Genomic DNA, 21,160 nt, shown 5'->3' with positions numbered 1-21,160 from the left:
CACTAAGATCCTGATTCACAATGGTAAACGTACACATTTGTGTAGGTTTATGCTTTTTTGGTCTTCAGAAACCACGAGTTAATGGTAAGTTTTCCTCTCCACAGTCAGGGCATAAAACTCCACACATAAAAAGATAGGCGAGGCCTACTATCTTTTTACTTGTAGAGTTCGCCATTCCAACTACGGAGCCTCCACAGTAGTAAACGTACTATTAACTCAGTTTGTGAATACTAAAAAAACATAAACGTACATGAAAGTGTACGTTTACCTTTGTGAATCAGGCCCAACATATCACTAACAGCTATAGAAATTACCCTCAACAATGGTGTCTTCTGAGACTAAGCATAAGGTCCATGTGATGGTCTTAATCCTGATGTGTGACCGCTCAGTAATACGCAGATCCATCTGGGACATTATTTTCTAACTGATGAGTGCAGGTGTGATGGCCTGCCTTACACAGATACCATGATTCCAGCATGGAAGAGAGGGGATGTGCATTCCTGCATTTAGAACTGTCATAAAGGAGAGGTAATTTGTGTAATTGACACCCTGAAGATTTTTCAGAATCAAAATGGCGACTTTCCAGAAATTTGTATTTTGCTTTATTGTAGCATTTCCATAGCACATAATACCCCAGACAAGACATCCAAGTGTATGCTGCTGGTCAAGTAAGAGTTTAATTTGTTGTAGGTGGTTGGTGGAGTGGGAATAAATAAGGTGATCAACGTGGTAAGTATTTTGGTGCTGTGGATGAGACTCAGAAGGGTCCTTTATCTTGTCTCAGTGGAAGAAAGTCGTGTTGGACACATATGTTTGAGGAAATAAGATGTGTTTGCGTTTTTTTGTCACATTGACAGAATGTGAGTACAAACTGTTCTTCTGGTGTCTTTGATACACAGTTCATCTCTTACAAGGGGTGTGTGCCACAGCACCATGTTTTACCAAGTTACTTAAGACTAGGAGCCGTAGAAGGAAGGGAGATTTCAGAAATGATGATGACTTCTGCCCAAAAGGCCCATGGTCAAGAAGAATCTGAAATGTCATAATTCTACTGTTTAATATTGTTAATATATCTACTGAGTGACATAAATATAAGCACACAATAATGTAATGAGATTAATTTCCTTGGAATAACTGATTCCAGTTTATTTCTAAGAAATAGCATGATGCACTTTCCTGTAACTGAAACTCTGATAGGTTTGGAAGAGTTAAATACTTTTTGTAGGCGCCATATACCACATACCACAAAATAAATTTGTTTAAGGTAATAGGGAGATGTTGTGGCCTTATCGTTGTCAGGTGCTAATTGTGGCTTTGACATTCAACCGAAGAGTGTGTGCTTCTGAAGACATTGCTTTATTCTGAAATTCTAAATATTCACCATGTGAAACAAGAACTGTGAACTGTCATTGCATTGTCCCATTCAAAACCAATCACGTCCACCACGGCACTATGTAACTATTAAGCCGCCTATAATAGAATGTACCCTTCTTGATAGAAATGCCTTGCTTACAAATACATTAACTAAGATATATTTGTGGTCCTAAATATTGGCTGATTGAAAGCCCGGTTGCATTAAGTCTCGTTTAGGGAAGTAAAATTCTCCAACTCTTATTCAAGGGACAATAAACCTGTAGTTAAAAAAACAAAAACTTAACATTACATTTAACTTAATTTGTTTTTAATTTAAAACGTTTAATTAAATGCTATTTTCCCTGCCCCACACTTTACAGAATCATTTGTATTGAATGTGTCACAACCTTGGATGCAAAATATGTATTTTATGAATTGTTATTTAATAAAAATGTTTATGTGCAATATATAAAACTGTTATTATGTATGTTACAAAATACGATTTAAGTGTTCTTAGATGTGAGAGTGTATGTGTATACACATTGATCCAATCACTATTCATTTAAATAAGTTTACTTTAAAATGTTATTTATTTAATGTTTACGTTTCCCTATGTATTAGACTTATTCCCTGATACTGATGATTTCGAGTGTGTTGCAGCACCAGTAGTTGGCCATATGTGATCCTTGACTCACATCAAGGCTAAGCTGGAATACATTTAAGCCTGCTTTATCAGCGGAAATATGGATGTAAATCTAGGTGTGTATTTAGTGAATTGGAATTGTCTTACTCTTTTGTGGGTGAGTTTATTTGTTTTGGCATTTCCCTCCGTAAACCCCACCTGGTTTGCAGTTATACCCTTTCCCCAACCACTTCCCCTTATCTCTCCCATGTTTACTACCTAATCTACACATGGTCATCTCAGAGATGGAAATCAGCAGTACACCGTTAGCAGTTAAGTTGTTACTACCACCTGCCACCCACACCGACTCTTAAAGAAGCCATGCTCCAAAGGTTATAGAAGTCCCAGGCGTGCCCAACATTTGTTTAACATTTGTCTCCGTGGCGAAGTGGGATTCCCTGTAACGTGTCGCTCCCCCGAGCATAAGCTCTAAATGTGGCATTCCCATGTGCAGCTTATGCCATTCTGTTTATATGTTCATAGAGTCGTACCGCAGGTGCCAATCTCTCGTGTATACACAGCATTTGGTGCAATTATAGTCTTCAAAACACAAATATTATTTCTTTGTCATGTCAACTGGAAAATATGCCCATCACCATATAGTTTATCTGGTGTGAAAGTAGGAACAGTGCGGTGAAATAGAATAGAAATCAGAAACACATGTCACAATAGGGGGAGTTTGCAATAATACGAGTTTTATAAGAACATAGCTGCAAAACATTAAAGTTTTCCACGAGTAAAGTCTATGGGCTCAATAACACATCAGTTCTGTGTCAAAAATATATTTTCACAATGGCAAAGGGAATTTTGTCAGTTTTTACTTTTGCCATCTGTATGGTATTATTGTGGTGGAATTACAAGAAACTAGAAAGGAATCTCCAGTATGTTTTACACATTGCCTACAGATTCAATGGGGACAAAATGCTACAGCCAACAATGGTTTAAGCAGGCCACGCTGATCTTCTTGAATATAGATTGCTGGTACTACGTGGGGCATACTGAACTAAAATCAGTTACTTTTCAAATCTGTTACTTTTTCAGTTGCAGATATAACAGACCACCACACTGATACCAGGTGATATCCCCAACCCGTGCATAATTCCTGGAAGTTCCTCTCCTCACATGCAGTGTTACATTAAGACATTTGCGTGTAGCTGGTCTATGCCACTACCAGAAATGACCACTTGAGGACGTCAGATTGACATAAATGCTCCAAAAATCGATTTATTGCTAATTAAAAGGGAGCAACCCAATATCAAACAGATAGTTTTACTTCTCCATAGTAATCCATCACCCTAGTTGCCATGGCATACGTCTGAGGTGTGTATGGTAACAGAGCAGAACTTTGAAGTCTTTTATCCATGAATGCACACGCGGTGGTGCCACATACCTGCCACACGCAGTGCTAGCTACCGTCTGGGGAGTGGCCATTCAGAGTGTTTATATGGAATCTCCTCCCTCCTAAGCCCTCTAAGTAACACCTATGAATACGCCCTGAATTCAAACATCATTATGAACCTTTTGAGAGGGGAAACAGTCATTTGTTAATTGGGCAACACGGTCTACTGATGGCACAATTGTACTGTCGCATTAGAGATTGTCGAGCCATTCATTTACCCCTAGTTTTATGATCATTTCAAACAAATAACGATGATTTCCTTTATAAATAATTATTAACACTGTGCAAGTAAGGATGTATCACACTAACTAATGCAATTCTTCCACAGAATTCATGGCATGAGGATGCACGAAAAAGGAAAAATATTAGGAGATGTCAAAATATAATGCATTGGGAGCGCACTGGATTCGCTGTAGTTCTTTCCTCTGTCCCAGTGGATCTTTTCTAAATCCGCTTACACAGGTAGGAAATTACAGAATATATATTCTTTTCATAATTAAGACTCCAGGGTTTCCGAAATGAATGCAGGCTGTGGGTAAGAGTCCCACAGGGTTCAATTTGTCAGTTTTTCTAATATCTATAAAGAAAATATGGAAATGCTTGTTGGAAAAAAACACCCTTCTCCTCATCTCACGGTGTTATGAAAAGAGATTTCTTCAAATTCATCATATCATATGCTGCAAGGCACAAATGACAGAGCAGCCAATTATAATTCTGGCCATTTATACCTCAAAACCTCTGCAAATCATATGCTAACAAAGATGCGGACAGAGTTCAAATGGAAATCGGTTCTTGTGTTTAACGCAGACTTTTTGTGCTTCAATCAAACGTGGTCAATTGATTTTCATTCAATCAAACTGATACATCTCAAATAAAACCATTGATAATAACAAGGACAAACAGGAACAGAGATGTGTACGAATAATGCTCTGTAAGAGAATGTGCTGAATTTCATACTTGGGTCCCATTGTGCGTTTGATGCAAAGTGTCGAGCTGAGAAACTGTGGGGTTATAGTTCTGCTGGGTTCTACATCCATATTGAGCATTCTAAGGATAACAAAGCAATATCATGCTGTGATATCATTACCACATGATTTTGTTGTGTTGTTTTCTCAAGCAATTACAACCAGATTGTTGATGATAGTAATGTGGCAGTCTTTATCTATGATGTGAAGTGTTGATATGGGAATGTCACCTCAATGGTCCCCTGCTGTGAGTGCCCAAGCACATGCGAAGCTGGTATCTGACTTCTTGTTGGGCCCTAGCGTTATGCTAATTCTGCATGTCCATAGAGACCAAACACGATCATTGGTATTGCAATGTCCAGAACCTGTTCTGTGACGAGTGGGAGCGTGAAAAGTGTACCCTCATAGTCCGTATTTGGTGAATCTACTATAATTAGACCTTTTTCTCAATGGCAAAGGACATTCTAATGCCCCCTCTCATGTAAAGATCTGCTGCTATGTGAACTGCTCAGAACCTTGTGCTGACATTGCATGCCTGTCAAGTGCGTGTGTGTAGCATGTGCATGGTAGAAGGATTTTATATATGGGACGAGTGTACGTCTTGACGGCAGTGGGATCTATTTTGGATGCATGTGGTTTAGCATAGCAAAAGATGAAGGATACAGACAGCTTTCTCAGACATTGGAAAGGTATTACCTGCATTCCTGTAGCTGAAAGGTTGAGCCCAACACTAAAGTGAGGGAGGATGGAAACAGAGTTCCTTAAGAAAATCATTGAAGACCTTGTTAGCAAAAAGATGCTGATTAGTTGTTTCTTAAAACTGCTATTCGGTACATAGTATGGATTAGGGTTAGAACAGAGGTTTCTGTGTTCAAGGTGGGGCAATTTCTAGTCTGAGTCAGCTCTTTTATATGTCCCTAATCATTGCTGTAGGATGGCAGATAGCCAGGAGCATAGATCTCACACTTCACTGTGCCCTTGTTTTTGATACTCCTACTCCTGCTTGGACCAGCACCATTACTACCTGCTATGACAGCCATCCCCTTGCACAAACGCTATGTTTAAGGAACGGCCAGAAAATTACATTTGAAAGGGAGCCACCTAATCTAGTTCTAAAGCCTTAGACAGTAGACCCATCACTCAGGAAAACCTGCATAAAAGTGGGATCCACATCACTTTACTTTGTGCCAATCCACACTCTTCTTAACCAAGGAAGGGAGTGATCCACAGTGTACTCAAAGAGCTTCTATGTGACTAGGAGTGGTGTTGGCCGTACAGTTAGATTCCCGGGCTTGAGGGGACAACAGCTTAAGTCCACATTTTCTGTTGGAACAGCTCAAGTTCTGCCTAGTGCCTAGAACCCTACCTACCTGCTGACAGAGGAAATTACAGTCACTGACCCTGTTGGAGGAGAGACTGTCCAGAAGGAGAGGTCCAGAATATTCCTGGCTTGAGGAACATCAAGAGAAAGCTCACAAAACAGAGTTTGAAGCTAACAGTGACTTGTGCTGTAAGAATTGCCCTGGTCTGCCTGTGAAGTTCCCGCTGTGAATTGCACCAAGATTTTCTGAAAACAAGCATCACTGTGTTGTCTACCAGCAATTGGTGTGAGTCAGAGAGGACAGTGCTTCATCTGTTCACTTTGCTATGAGGAGCCACAACATTGTTGAAGTGAAGTTCATGATTTGGCCCAGAAGCTGCAATGGCAAATAGCACACCATAATGGGCAACTCAGCCCAGAGGCTGCAACTGTTTTGCTGGTCTGCACCAAGCCAGGTTGTTTGCAAATGCTGTATGAAGTGCTGCTGTGCAGGACTGCCATACTGACTCCATCCAGAGGTGTCTGTTCCAATGTGAGGAGGCTGCTGCAACCCTAAGAGAAGTGAAGCTGACAATTAGAGGGTACGTATAAAAGCTGCACCCACCGCACTGCTAAAACAACAAACACCATTCAGCAGGTAAAAGCGGGGTTTGGCCTGTAAGCAAAATGAGAGATTAGAATAAGCAGAAGAATCTGCTGCTTGTACTTTAGACTTTGTGGTCAACCCTACTAGACAATGTATCATGTGCTGTCTATTGTGAGGCATACAGTGGATTACCATGAACACAGATAGGCATCGAGTCCACCTATTGCTTACCATTGGTAGGTTTTCCTTGAGACACCCATCTACTGTCTTATTCATACTACATAATTGGCCTGGGTAAAATTTTTATTATGCCCGAGGAACCTCAGTAATATTGGTAACTTTGGATTTTTTTATATGAAATTAACAAAAATTACATGATTAAACCTGCTCCCATAATTTAGAGTAATTTGGAGCAAAAATGCCAACCGTATGAGTCAATTTTGGATGTGAGGGTGCATTTTGCATTAAGAAAATAGTGCTAAATTCAGGGCTACATCACCCCTGCAATTCCAAGTAATGTAATGTAATTTTGCTGCAATTTCACATAACTACCCTACACCAAATATTTCAGGTAACACCCACCCAAATTAAAGCTAATATGGGTTTGTCCATTCTTGTAGACTAAGTGAACGCAAGTGGTGACGAACTTTGAACTGAGATGTTACAGTAATGAGGACTCAATTGTGGGGAGAGGCAATGTATTATTGTGTCTTGTTCGTTGACTGGTGAGGTCTGAGCTCTCATCCCCATATTGGATGACTGCTGAGTTTTGAGCATTAATCAGTTTTTCAGGTTATCACATTGTTCACAGATGGTGCAGAAATCGAAAGGTGTGTCTTGGCCTTACCACCAAGGGTGGATGTAGGACCCCTGCAAACTACACGTCAGAAGAAGCCACAGTTTCAACTGTACTTAATAAACACTTAATGAACTCTTAAAAGTTCAGTTATTTGTGTTAAGATTTCACTCAGTGCTTTCACATTATGAAATCAAAATGCTTCAAGTACTTACTTACAAAGACTTTTCTATAATTACATACAAAGTAATGAAACCGATTGAGTGCAATACGTCGTTTTTGACTCTACTTCATTCAAAGATCCACCACTTTAAATTTCTTCAAATAATCTTACAATTACTTTTAAGGCATAAGTAACAGGAACAATTATTATGGGTGAATACATTCACGAGCAGCTTCTCCTTCCAGCCTGGAAATAGACTTTTATCAAAGTGTGATTTTTGCACATCAAAGACAGCTTAGCCCACTTGGCATATGAGTTTAAATTGGGTTGCCTTTTCACATCATCTGTATTAATATTGACGAATAAAAGGAAAAGAAGTAGTAAAGGTCATTTTAGCTTCTTTGTACTAATATCTCTTTTTTGAGAACAGGTTTCTACCTTGTTTCGGGGTGAGCCACAGCTCTTATGTAACTACATAGAGGAACAAGCATTTGCAACACAATGGATCTTACATGTTTTCGAGTAAGAGCTATTTACGTTGTACATTCTGAACTGGACATTTCCTGCCACATAAATTGAAAATAAAAAGTAAAACAGAAGTTCTCTCGCAGTCAAACGTATTATCGGCAAAAATGCAATTATCCCTGTAACACAGTCAATGAGATGCAAAGTGCTCGACTACTGTGATATTGCGCTGCATAGGAAATAAATTGAAAAAAGTAGTCCAGGAACCACAGAGTCCGGTATGTTTTCAGTAGTTGGTTGGTGTGCTCGAGGAGGGCTGAACACCTGAAAAGGCATGACGTATGCATGCATTCCACTAATGAAAGCAAGCGGATTTTAATAAGGTAAGCCCACAAACCAACCAAACTCATGGGCGTTCGGTGGGAGTGGTTACAAGCCCATAGAGAGATTACAGCAGGGACAGAGAGCTTTGCGCTTGACCCTAACAATGAAAAATATGTAACTATCAGGTCATTAAAATGAAAAAAAATTAACCATCAAGTCCTCACTATCCTACATACCTTGTTTATTCCAAACATCAAACAAAAATCACCATCTACATAAACCCTCGGGTGTGTGTTAAATGTCAAAGGTGCTAAGTCATATAAATGGAAATGTGCACAATTATAAGGCTCCACGTGTGACGCCAAATAGCCAGATGTTAAGTTATCCTGTCTAACAAAATTTCACAATACTTCACCATTTCTGAATGTGTGTAGAACTAGAAATGCTATCAAATGTCTGTGCTACTGGATACAAAGACTGTGTAGCCTTGATTCCAAATCATGACGCTTTCATCCACCACCTTACACCCCCTGACCATTTATCTCACACCTGTAGCTTCTTTTTCATCCTATCTTCATTTCTTAGTCTCTGTTTTGACTATCTCATCCTTCTTCCTGCTTCCTTTTCTGCCTTGCTCTCTCCTGTTCTGGGTCAAATAATGATGAGGTAAAAAACTGTGGCAGTACCCATGTGCAACCATTGGCTCAAATTAAGAATAGCATAATTGCATACAGGACGTCCTAGGAAACTAAGGGCCTTATTTACAGTTTGGCGGAAGGGTTACTCCCAGTGCTTAATTTGTACATAAAAACGTACTTGTGCCCAAAGCCCTCCTCTTGAACACGCGGCTGCTACATTTAAATGTGAAACACAGAATACTGAGGCAGCGTAATCCTGAAGCCATCTCGGGCCGTCCAATCCATTTAAAGCCACTCCCTGCCCCTTCAGCTGACTCTGGCAGCTTCCTGCTTTCTACCTTAGTGACGCTTTTTCCTTTTTCTCTTCTTCCGTCTTTCCCATTTGTATCTTTTGCTCACAGCAAATGCTTGAGGCAGAAGAATAAGCCCCGGCCCTAAAAAATAAGTGCCGGTGCTCGGCACCGGAAACAACAAGCACAAATTAAGCACTGGTTACTCCATCACAAACGTGACTGATATCCCTTCTGCTGCAGGACGATTTCCATGCGCTATTATGGAATTGTAATACAGTGGATGGGATAGTCAGCACGTTTATGTCGGAGTAACCTCATCTGTCAAACTCTAAATCAGCCCCTATGTCGTGCACAATGTGAAGTCATGGCTGCCATGTATACTGTTGTTGGTCAGGAATGCCCCATGTCATCCTTCCACCAACACATGGTAGTCACATATTGCATAGTAATAGTAACTGTCTTATCTAGTGGTAAATAGCACACTTCAGCTACTTGTAAGTACTGTAAGTAACAGATGTTACAATTACCAAATCCATGGCACTCAATTTACCAAGCTTGGAATGATGGAAGACTGAGTATGCCCTGTCAGGTTTGAACTCATCCCAGGAGTGGGGTATGTGTTTCAATGTGACTTCGTTGGTGTAATTTGAAGTTCTCTCACTTTCTTTGTGATTACTCAAAAATAAAGAGGTACATTTTTTTCTCGACCCACAATATATGTAATGTGTATCAAAACTGTACAACAGGTACTCCCTTAGGTCCTTCCTACAGACAGCTTTAGGTGTGTGGCAAGACCTCATGCCACCACACAATGTGTACACACATACACACACACACACTCACACAAACACACACATATATGCATTCTTACATACAAAGGGGCTTTTGGATAACCCCTGTCCGCCATTGGCTAATGAGGTACAGATGGCTTTAGTCACTGGCTGGCATGGTTGTCCATCAACCTTTGCATCATGGTGTATCATGGATGTGAACTGCTTAAAAATAGTTTACATTCACAAAATGCTGTGACCCAGAATAGGCTGTCACCCCCCCTCTGTCTGACTCACTAGGGTGTTCCCCCATCCTTACACATATTTATTTATTTATTTGTGATATTTTTTAATACTAGGACTGATAGCTGTGAAATTCTACAGGGTGACTCGTTATATTCAGGGAGTGCAGAATTATTAGGCAAATGAGTATTTTGACCACATCATCCTCTTTATGCATGTTGTCTTACTCCAAGCTGTATAGGCTCGAAAGCCTACTACCAATTAAGCATATTAGGTGATGTGCATCTCTGTAATGAGAAGGGGTGTGGTCTAATGACATCAACACCCTATATCAGGTGTGCATAATTATTAGGCAACTTCCTTTCCTTTGGCAAAATGGGTCAAAAGAAGGACTTGACAGGCTCAGAAAAGTCAAAAATAGTGAGATATCTTGCAGAGGGATGCAGCACTCTTAAAATTGCAAAGCTTCTGAAGCGTGATCATCGAACAATCAAGCGTTTCATTCAAAATAGTCAACAGGGTCGCAAGAAGCGTGTGGAAAAACCAAGGCGCAAAATAACTGCCCATGAACTGAGAAAAGTCAAGCGTGCAGCTGCCACGATGCCACTTGCCACCAGTTTGGCCATATTTCAGAGCTGCAACATCACTGGAGTGCCCAAAAGCACAAGGTGTGCAATACTCAGAGACATGGCCAAGGTAAGAAAGGCTGAAAGACGACCACCACTGAACAAGACACACAAGCTGAAACGTCAAGACTGGGCCAAGAAATATCTCAAGACTGATTTTTCTTAGGTTTTATGGACTGATGAAATGAGAGTGAGTCTTGATGGGCCAGATGGATGGGCCCGTGGCTGGATTGGTAAAGGGCAGAGAGCTCCAGTCCGACTCAGACGCCAGCAAGGTGGAGGTGGAGTACTGGTTTGGGCTGGTATCATCAAAGATGAGCTTGTGGGGCCTTTTCGGGTTGAGGATGGAGTCAAGCTCAACTCCCAGTCCTACTGCCAGTTCCTGGAAGACACCTTCTTCAAGCAGTGGTACAGGAAGAAGTCTGCATCCTTCAAGAAAAACATGATTTTCATGCAGGACAATGCTCCATCACACGCGTCCAAGTACTCCACAGCGTGGCTGGCAAGAAAGGGTATACAAGAAGGAAATCTAATGACATGGCCTCCTTGTTCACCTGATCTGAACCCCATTGAGAACCTGTGGTCCATCATCAAATGTGAGATTTACAAGGAGGGAAAACAGTACACCTCTCTGAACAGTGTCTGGGAGGCTGTGGTTGCTGCTGCACGCAATGTTGATGGTGAACAGATCAAAACACTGACAGAATCCATGGATGGCAGATTTTTGAGTTTCCTTGCAAAGAAAGGTGGCTATATTGGTCACTGATTTTTTTTTGTTTTGTTTTTGAATGTCAGAAATGTATATTTGTGAATGTTGAGATGTTATATTGGTTTCACTGTTAATAATAAATAATTGAAATGGGTATATATTTGTTTTTTGTTAAGTTGCCTAATAATTATGCACAGTAATAGTCACCTGCACACACAGATATCCCCCTAACATAGCTAAAACTAAAAACAAACTAAAAACTACTTCCAAAAATATTCAGCTTTGATATTAATGTGTTTTTTGGGTTCATTGAGAACATGGTTGTTGTTCAATAATAAAATTAATCCTCAAAAATACAACTTGCCTAATAATTCTGCACTCCCTGTACTTAGGTATTCCTGAGTATATTTGTATTTGGCTATCAGCCATGTGTGAATGGTACATTAATAAAGGTGTCATGGTGAATAGGCCACAATGCATGCACTCAATTGTATGTGTGGTCGACAAGATGACCTTTATGTGCACATATGTGTATGTATGTGTTGCGAGATAGATGTGCATGCATATGCTACCACAAGCTGTAATCAAACAACCACTGGCAAATCCAAATAGGTCAGAAGTTTCCTATGAAGGTGAGATCTATTTTCTTTGCCAATGCATGTTACATTGATGTGACTATTTTTATGCTAACAAGACAGTGTCCACATATGTTGTTCCCATATAATGTCCTTATTTTGTTCTTTCTTATAAGTGTGTAACATTACATTTTTGTTATGATTTGTATTTGGTTTTCTTGTCCTAAAATCTAAACCGAATCTCATCTTTGGGTCTGAACCCAGGGCTTGGGTCTATAAATAAATTGTTCAAAACATCCTTTCTCACTTGTAACATTCAATATGTGGTACAGTAATGACACACTTAGTAAAACAAGAGGCTGAAGGCCCATCGAGGAGTTGTTTTGGTACTTTCGTGGTTATACATTACAGTTTATGGTTTAACTTGGTCATTTTATGTTAAGCACAGTACTCATATGTTTGTAAAGGGGTTGTAGGATGGCACTTTGTATGACATTGAGGCAAAAATAGTTTTTTTATGCTGTTTCAAAAAAAATGTAAACGTTATTTTGCATCACAGCCCATTCCTCCACACAAATTGGGACTGAAAATGGGACCAACGGGGTCTTTGGCAGGGAGCGTGACAGTGAGAAGGGCTGTTTGCTCGCTGTGCAACACATTTGGAATAACAACCTTTCCCTGGCTTTTGTGTCTCCTAACCCAGCGCAAACAACACCACACAAAAGGGTGCCTGGCAATGTTGGCATAAATGCAGATAAGTGTACTCCTGCCTCCTGGTAGCCAGCAACGCGCACTGAATTTCAATTTGCTGAGCTCAGCATTCTTGACATGGCCAGTGACAAGTATCACTGTTTATGTTCATAGACATACCATGACCAGTCATGTTTTTACATAGCATGATCACAGTTAACACTGCTTTTTTAGATGATATTAAAACCTGGGCCCGCATTATATATCACGCGCACTGTCCGTGTGTGCACCACGTCACACCTTTAAGCAGGTGCAGCCGGTGCAAACATGAACAGTGCACTGGAGTACAATTGATGTTTATGTTCCCCAAACTCAGTGTTCACTTTTTACGGCTTTAAAGCTTACATTGATAACTATAACAAACCTAAGACCCCTATGCAGTGTGTAGTGTTAAAATCAGGTGCAAAATCAGCGTTACGTTTTATCTAGCAATTTGCTGCATTTCTGCAGCCAGTTTACACACTGGGGCAAAAAAACAATTGGACTATTAGATGGAAACGGTATTTCCCCATTTCTGTTCATTCTATGTCTGATTTTTTCCTGCCTTGAGCTAAAAGCTGCATAATTATGGATTTGGCGAATTTGCAACGTAATCAATCATCTGATGCAGAATCTACAGATTTTAACACAAAAAAAATATTTCTAGATCAAAAGTTGCTAAAACGCTGCAGATGTGCAGTGGGGGGTCTGTCACAAAAGTTGACTGATCATCTTTCTGTTTCTTATTGCTGTAATTAGGCGTCAGACTAGTTCTAACAAGGTGAAACCTTTGCCCAGATACTTTTTACATGTGTAAGAATGCCAAAATAGTGAGATAATACTATCACAAAATGTGCTGAATTATGCCATCTAATGTGCCTTTTCTTGCTGCATAATTTAGCCAACTCTGCCTGATGTGGCCCTCCCCCGCCGCATATGTCCAGTTGCCATTGTTATACATTACCCTCTACCAGATTAGCTTTACACTGATAATGAGAGAGACTAGTTCCATTGTTCATACAGGAAAACGCGAGGCGTAGCCGCAAGTCATCACCACTCAAAGTTACTAACTCTTTTCAACCTAAAATACAAACCAGAGCTTCTGAATCCCAATGAATAAAAGGCAGCGTATGAAAAAAATGACACACACTACAGCCTATTGAAAGGCACTAGGCGATGGCGTGTGGTTTATCTCACCAGAGTACTGCCAAAAGGAGTCAGACAGTTTAAAAAAAAACACAAAGAAGTACAACAAGAGAAATTCAAAGACTGCAGTGTGTGTTATTATGAACAAAGCTACAACAAAGAGGATTAGGAAAACTGCCAACATCCATTTTCAATCTCTGATTTGCTCTGGTATCCCTTTGAATTATTTTGCAAATCTAGTCTTACCGCGTAAAGATTTGCATTCATCTGGAATAAATGCATCCTCCGTGTTGTCCTTCATAGAGACCCAGCAATGTAACACCAACCAATCCTTATACCAAAGTGAATCTCTAGTATTCCTTTTAGTGTGCTCATTATGGCTTTCATCATCATCCCAAACATTTCTTATTTTGCTGCTTACTCCAAATAATTCTCCATCTCTACTATGCATTCACCCTTTTGAATAATGCATTCCCTATCCACACACAGGGCCTGATTACAAACAGATCGCAGCGGCGGTCGGACCGCCACCAATGCAGCTGTCCGAGCGCCACATTAAGACGGCCGCGGTCGGACCGCCAGCACCTCCAGGAGTAGTCGTCCCGTTAGTCTGGCGGTCCTAAAGCACAAAGCAACGCTGCCCTGGGAATTCACTCATGTTGTTACTAATGACTTGTAATAAAACCTCTTTGCACAAATCATCTTCATTGGAATTCACCTCTCATACTTTTTTCTCTGACCTACAGCATCTAGTATGATGTCCTTTCATACCACATAACATACAAATGGCTTTCCATCCCATTCATTATTTACTACTTGCCACATGTCCATATAACCCTCATAAGACCTGTAATAACCCCCTTAAAAGTTGTTTGCATTATTCGGATATTTATTTATTCATTCCCACCACATGTGCCCTGTCATTGCATCCTTTGGTGTAACAATTACTTTATATCCTTATTTCTTCCACACAGGTTGAGCAGTGTGGAAATATCTAGGCAATGGTTACAACATCTTTCAATGAAGGATTGTCCTTTTCTCACTGACATTCTTTGGCTTTCTCTGCACTACCTCCAAACATAAATGAATCTCTTAAATACTATTCATTGCTTCGGCCAAAGTTACACGTTGATGCAAGACTTCTCAAATCTTTCTTTGACTGTTGTGCCGATCTCTGCAATCGTTTCCAATACCATAACGTTCCAATACCGTATTCACTTTTTTTAACATAATGCAAGTTTAGTTTTTTAGACAAATGTCATATTAATCCAACCCAGGAGCTCCCTTAGTTGTCAACCCTGGAAGATGATTAAATACTTCTTGTCCTTTCAAGCACCCATTTAATGCATCAATGAAAATTTTGTGTGCTTAGCATTCATCGAGGTACCACACATCTTAACATAATGAGCAAATGTATTTTTCATTTTCCGCATTGTAAAATCAGTTCACCAGGATCAGATAAGAAAAAAGGAGAAGCTTTAACGATCTGCATTTAATGAAGTGATACTTTATAAAGAAAAAACTTTAGAGAAAAAACTTATGAGCTGAGCCACGAGATGTTAGTCCTTCCTGAAACAAAAATCAATGTGTTCTTTCACATCTACATATAGATTCATTTAGGCTAGAAAGATCCTTTCAAATCTTCTCAAGAACATGGTGATATACTTTATTTCTTAGGTTCCAGAATAAACTGTGAAGCAAAAATACAAATATAGTTAATTGCACAAAATATCCAAGCTTACTCTTCCAAATAAATGAAGTGTACACTGGACACAGTGCAGGAAAAAATCACCAATAATTTCAGTTTTGCTAGTGATGACTTTGTTGATTGTTTAGTACAAGTCAATATTTTGAAACTTTGAAGTGAAATCCTCACACTGGTTCACTGACTTCTGTTAAAATGTAAAGTACTCGCACAGCTCTGAGGACTCCTGCAGCTTCAAACCAACTAATCCCAATTCAAGTTGATGGCACGTCTGTGCATATGCACAATTACATCAACACATTGGCTTCAGTAACGTTTCTTAGTCAGGCTGCTTTACTGTCAACCACGGTGCTTACTGTGAGAAAGATCTGCTTCATTCTTTGCCGCCGCTGATGTCACACAAGATCCGTGAGGTTCAATCCAGAATCCACAAGGCCGCATTGAAGAAACAGTGAGCTGTTTTGAAGATGCAGTCAACTCCCAGATATGTGACCCGCTCAATTTGATATCCAAACAATGGCCCTCATTCCAACTTTACCGCCGCCCGCCAGGCGGGAACCGCCAATCGGCTGCCATGCGGCCAAAAGACCGCTGCCGGCATTCCAACATTCCCGCTGGGCCGGCGGGAATGAGGCCGCAACACAGAAGCCGGCTCCGAATGGAGCCGGCGGTGTTGCGGCCGTGCGACGGGTGCAGTTGCACCCGTCGCGCTTTTCACTGTCTGCTAGGCAGACAGTGAAAAGCTGGCCGGGGCCCTGTCAGAATGACCCCCTATGTGACCGACACATATGTCAGTTCCACATTAACACCATTCTAAGTTGTCTGTTTCTCCTTATGAAGTCATATTGCATCTGTTCTTTCCTTAGTTTCCTTTACATTTAAATGGAATGCAAGCCAGTAGAACACCTTTAAAAAACAAGTCACCCTTCACTGTTGTTTGCTTTCTGAGGAATACAAAGTCCACTGCTCCTCTTTTCTTATCTTTCAGTCCAAAAGAGAGTGGAAATTGTTCAGAGCTGAAAATCTTGTCTCAGATGGGTAACATGGCATAGTCTTCCAGGTGATGTTGAAGTTATAATCCAGGATTTTATGTTTGTGGCCAGTGAAATAAAGGTCCACAATCCAACAGTAATTTAAGGAGGTTTATTCAAGTCCAGTACCATTAACCTTAGCCATCCCTTCATTTGCAGCTTCTCCTTTCCAATTCACACCTTGAATTGAATAATAACATTCTGAATAGAATCATATTCTTTAGTCCATCCAAAATTCTAACCAGTGAATACTACAAAAATCGCTCCACTCACCATTCAGATTTGTGGTCAAATCGCACAGCTTCTGAAATGTTCAATTGTAATTCTCTTTCTTGCTCACGGAATATATTTTACTTTGTAAGGTCTAGTGTTTTGTGTAAAGTGCTCTAGAGCCACCTGGTGCAGAAAAAGCTATGAGAAATGTTAACTAATTAAAGACAAATACCCGGATTAAATATGTACCCATGGTGGGAGTGAGGAAGGAACAAACCCAAAATTTGTGCAGGTCTACAGAAGAATTTTGTTGATGGGAAAAAATTGCTCTACAAGTAGAAAAAAACTTTACAGTGGAAATGCATTTCTACAAGACATTTATGAATGCAAAAATGTATTTCCATGTGAGAAACGTGAAATACACAAAAAGTGTCTAGAACAAATCCTAGGAACATGCAACTTTTGCATCATCCTACGATCTACTGTGAACTGAAAAATTACTCCAAACATAAGAGTAACGCTGCAGAAGTACATTTCTAACTTTTTTGGAGATGCCCGTCTGCTAGTTTTATTGATACAATGCAGCCATTGAATACCAATAAACATTTCTTAGCATACAGCAGTGTATATAAACCACTATTGACTTCCCCATCTACTTCCTTTTTTTTGGATAATTTTAAAGAGAAAGTATTTATTTTATGGTAAACCCAAGAACAATGAACCTAAGTGAAGAAAGCAGGATTATGGCTATCTCAGCTTCTGACTCAACTTTTGCAAAGAAAGGAAAACAAAGTTTGTTTTGTCTAGCAAATCAACATTTCCTGAACACGTCCTGCCTCCCTTTTCTGAACTTCTAAAAATATATTTTTCAGTCCTCAATTATCTGCAGGCTGAGGCAAAAGCCAAACGTCTGACTTTTGGTTTGCCCCAGTAGAGCTAAAACTCTGTGCACAAATAGTGGGAAACCCAGTGGTGTCCAAGCTGTATGTTTTTAACAGGCAATGGAGAAAGGTGTAAGGGCCAACGAGAATGAACACTGGGTTGCGCGGTTAATGAGATTCTTGTTTCCTTAAATTATATTCAGGGCCACTGGAACTTTTGGATTCCATGGCCGCAGCTTTTTTTGAAACATTATGGATTTGCCACACTAGCCATTTAAGACATCACCTACTGCATAATCTGCAGATTTTAATAAAAGTTTGAATGACATTATCCCGGTGGCCCAGAATATATTTTTCATACATATGTACATGTATTTTATCAAGGTGATGCTCTGAAGTCTAGAATTACTATGATGTCAAATGTCCTAAAGTAGGAAAAAGTGATAACTGATATGAAAACATGGGAGCTTTTGGATCTATTTTAAAGTACTGCTGTTAGAGCTTTTTTGATAATTTAATGTTGACATCATTTGTGTGCCCATGTTGTATAACTATATTTTGCACATTATTGGGCAGTACCATTCTACAGCCAGGCATTACCAGCTGGATGAAGAATTGCATAAATTATTTTCTCTCATCTCAGGAGAGTAGTAACTTCAGCCATCCCTCAGGCAATGTCATTTCCCCACAACTTTACACTCCACTGGGGCACCTGAGATTCACAACGAGCTGCCCAGAAGACAACTAAGGACCCTATCCACAACGAAAAAAATCTCCCTTTTTGTCCTGCTCGTGTGAAGCACAGATCTACAGATAGTCACTCTCATTTTGAGAGGTCTACATGAGACCTGACAGTTTCTCCTGAAAAAAACGACCTGGTTTAGGATCAGCAAAGGTTGCTGTGAATTTTGTCCACTGGACAGCACCAAGACGAGTGCTCTGCTGGCTGAGAGAGCCTTCCACCAGTCAAGGCTGATTGGTCGAGATCAAGACAGCAGGTGGCGCTATCATGCCTCCCTTACGTATTTATTTGTTAAAAACACCGATAAAATGTTTACAAAAAAGACTGCTTGCTGGAGCTCTACATTGCGCAATGGTCCGTAGACATGCACCAGGAGGATATTGGACATTATGTTTTAAGGTTGTGATGCCTAAAAGCCATATTTTAAATTTACCCTCTCCATAGATATGGGCATTAAAGCAAATAGGACCGATTTTGTTTTCATATGTGATTTTCTTTTTTAAACTGCAAAAAGCTTATGTACATTCTATCATGGTTGGAATTTTTAGGGCATTTTTCTACGTTTAGTTTATCTTGTTTTAGGTACAGTGAAGCGAAGAAACTCATTTGAATAAATGAGAATCTCTTTTCTTCTCACCCCTCTTTCTTTTCTAAATAAAATGAAGTCATCACATGTATTGAAACCTGACTTCTGCTTCCAGTAGTGATTGACTAAATAGCGTCTGTGAACAAGCTTCCTGAGGTCACATGAAGTGTCTTCTAATGCTATCAGAAGGACACCAAAGATGATTGACACAGTCCTTTTGTACACGTCTCCCTTGCAGGTAGCACAAGCTGTCTTCTTATATTTACAAACTAGTCCTATTCGGCTAAGGTTTGACTTGTGAAATCAGTGCTGTCACGCACAAGATTTCAGTGCATCACGCATTTCTAAAATCATTGCCATTCTGACTTAGGTATTACTTATCAACCTGTTCAGCAAACTAGCAGGCTGCGAATCTAGTTCAAATCATCACGTTCTCAAGTTTTAAAGAAATTAAGGGTGAAGGGCTGTGCCTCCTAATTAGTAATAACTTGTTTTCAGATAGCCCTTCAAGCCACCTGTCAGTCACTTAAAATACTGTAGATAACAGAAGTCATTGTTGACTAACTTACATTATTCATTATATTATGCTTGGAAACATGAAAGCCATTTGATGTTGTTGTGCTCTCTAGATTACAGCAGACATTAGCAGTGAGCATTAAACTGGCTGTGCGTTATCCCTGGTCTGGTGTGATGTACATGATTTACAATGCCATTAGGAACTAGGGTCACTGTAGGCGTCATTCAACGTCTGCTAGAGGAGGCAGGGTTGGCCTTGCAGTAGAAGCAATCATGCCACATATTGTTGCTTAGGCTGAAGAAATAATAACATTTCTGTCACTCAGTGGGGTGTTTAAAGTGTCAAAGAAATGGAAAATGTAACACTGTGAAGGTAGCATACTAATTTATGAAGAGAAGCTTTAGAAACATGAAAGAGGCCGATGCAGGAGAACTACACAGGGAGACAGCGATACCTGGCACTGGTTCAAATCTAAGATGGCCACCACAGTGAGGAATCTCCGTGCTGCTGCTAGATGGCTGTATGCTAGTTGGTATTTATATTACACGAGTTGTAGACTTAACAATGTTTTTAGTCATCTGGTCGTGGCTCATGGGCTACAGAAGGAGGAACCTGGGATCTGAGAATGTAAAAGCGGGACTGATAAGGCACTTTACCCTGTACAATGTTTATTTGGTGGCTTTTTGTTTGTTTACAGGATGAGTGGATTGTATGAGAGAAGAATCCCAAGTCGAGGCACGCAGCATATATAATATGTATGAACCGCTTCAAAAAGGACTCAGCTTGCCAGATGTAAAATGCCATTTTTGTGGACTCTGTTAGCTAAGGGATTTAGACTGAATGTAAGGGATTCATTCATCTTCAGTTTTCCTTCCTTGCTGTTGAGTTCACTCATCGTTAACTTCAGTGATTTGATCATCATGACAAGCATTTAGGACATAATGGGATAATCCTCCCAATTTTAGATTAGACGAGAATTAAATATGTATGTGCTGTTAATTTGTTCCTTGTCAGAACGCCAAGGGAGCCACTTAATCTCTCAAAAATGCAAGTAGGCCTTTCTGTTGCCACCACAGAAAGTACAATGCTGTGCAGCCTGCCAAGATAAAGCTCAGGTATTACCATAAGCTTGCGTTGTTGGGAACACATGCTCGGCAACCACCGCTACCCATATCTTCCCCTAATGCAGTAAAGCACAGAGGATACGACTAAACAAAACACATAGGCCCATATTTATACTTTTTTTCCGCCGCAATTGTCGTCATTTTTTGACGCAAAAGCAACGCACACTAACAAAATATAATTGTATTTTGTAAATTTGCGCCACTTTTGCATCAAAAAGTAACGCAAATGCAGCGCAAACAAAATTAAATATGGGCCATAGGGCCTTTTTTCGACCTTGATGGAGAGGTTTCCTCCATCACAAATGTGACGGATATCCTATCCGCAGTGTTACTATCTCCATTGAATATAATGGAATCATAATACAGCGGACGGAATATCTGCCACATTTGTGATGGAGGAAAACCCCTCCGTCAAGGTCGTAATAAGGCCTATAATCACAGCCAACCGGATGCGCTCTAACCATGACAAACACTGCAGCGACTGCAGCCTGGCATCATCAGGCCAGTCACAAAGCTGTTTGCTTAATGATTAATGTTCTGTTAATTGTTATTATTCTGCTTTCCAATAGATCTCAATC

At 40.1% G+C, this 21,160-nt stretch overlaps 1 protein-coding gene across 3 annotated transcripts in view; it reads right to left on the bottom strand.

Annotated features, from left to right (window-relative positions):
• The window catches only part of AUTS2 (activator of transcription and developmental regulator AUTS2), a 1,924,915-nt gene that overhangs the window by 62,349 nt on the left and 1,841,406 nt on the right, over positions 1 to 21,160 (bottom strand). The window lies entirely within an intron of this gene.

The sequence above is a fragment of the Pleurodeles waltl genome, chromosome 3_2 (genome assembly GCF_031143425.1).
Source record: "Pleurodeles waltl isolate 20211129_DDA chromosome 3_2, aPleWal1.hap1.20221129, whole genome shotgun sequence".
NCBI lineage: Eukaryota > Metazoa > Chordata > Amphibia > Caudata > Salamandridae > Pleurodeles > Pleurodeles waltl.
Note: the sequence above shows the minus strand (reverse complement) of the source record. Positions and strands in the feature narration are given on the sequence as shown.